The following is a 1,369-nucleotide window of genomic DNA, read 5'->3' on the forward strand; positions in this document are numbered from 1 at the left end:
AAAAAAAAAAAAAAAAAAACAATTTGTGTGTGTAACCAAGTAATGGTGTTTCCGCTCAATAGACCTTATACCACCAAGTGGAATCCCACCATTGGATAAACAAACATCAAATTTTAGATCCAAAGTCAAACATTTACCCCCATATAATAGCATGCATTCTCATGTATGTCTATGCACATCTGTTGCCATCCCAATCAGATCTCTTTAGATTTTTCAGTACTTTGTTTCGTCATATGGTGAATTACATTTGAACTGAAATTGACATGCTAACCAGAGACCTCGTCAAATGGTGAATTATAGTTGAATTGAAATTGACATGTGAGCCAAAGACCTTAGGAGCTATATGTCTGAAATTTCAGCACAGTCTGATCTATCATGTGATAGAAGTAGAGATACTTCTTAGAAGCTTCCTTATATATAACATGGGGAAAGGGCTGGGCAAGCTGCTGGATCCCAAGCCTATGTCACTCTCTTTTCCTCTCCTTTGAAAATGACCTCCATGCCCCTTGCATTCCAAGCACCAACTGGTTACTAGCTCCAAGAAAACTAGCGACATGCCCAACTCTCTCCAATAATATAAATAAATATTAAATAAAAATTGTCTCCATCAAGGAGTATAAAGGTCATCTAGTCAAGTCACAAAATTTCCCACTATTGATCGATTCACAGATCAACTTCAAGAGCAGGAAAGTATTTGCAGCCACTTGCTTTCTCTTTGGTATCCTTAGGGGTTTCCAATTCCTTGCATGCTTCTAAAAGAGAGGGGGCATAAGGCATATACTGATCTAGCTGCCTGAAATTGATATATGCTCATATATATGGGTAAGGTTTTCATGGTCTCCACACTTAGTTGTGCCAGATGGAAGGATGAATGGGGTTGAGATTCTCAACTCCATGTAACATCACATATTATACATCACATCTAATATGTTATCCTACCAAGCACTGTTTGATGTGTTGGCATTATTAATCACCGGAAGCATCCATGATTCTCTTACTAAGTTAGCTTCAGGGCGTTTAACGGAGAACTTTCAAGACTAAAAATTTCTTTTCTAGCAGAGGCAAAACTTCCAGTTTAATGGAGAAGTTTGCATGATCAAGAAATATAATGAGACTTGGCCAAGAAAGAATGAAGAAACTTAGGGCCCGTTTGGTATCATTTCTGTTCCAGAAACGCCGTTTCGTGTCAAAAACAAAAATTTCAGTTTATGTGTCAAAATACAGTTTTTAAACGAAAATATGGTGTTTCAAAATTTCAGATTTTTATCGGGATTTTTTTTTTTTTTTGTAAAATGGAACGAAACTGGGAAGACGGAACTCCAAACATTTTGGAGTTCCGTCCAATCTCATTTTTTCAGTTTTTTTTTTT

Source organism: Macadamia integrifolia, chromosome 5 (genome assembly GCF_013358625.1).
Source record: "Macadamia integrifolia cultivar HAES 741 chromosome 5, SCU_Mint_v3, whole genome shotgun sequence".
Taxonomy (NCBI): Eukaryota; Viridiplantae; Streptophyta; class Magnoliopsida; order Proteales; family Proteaceae; genus Macadamia; species Macadamia integrifolia.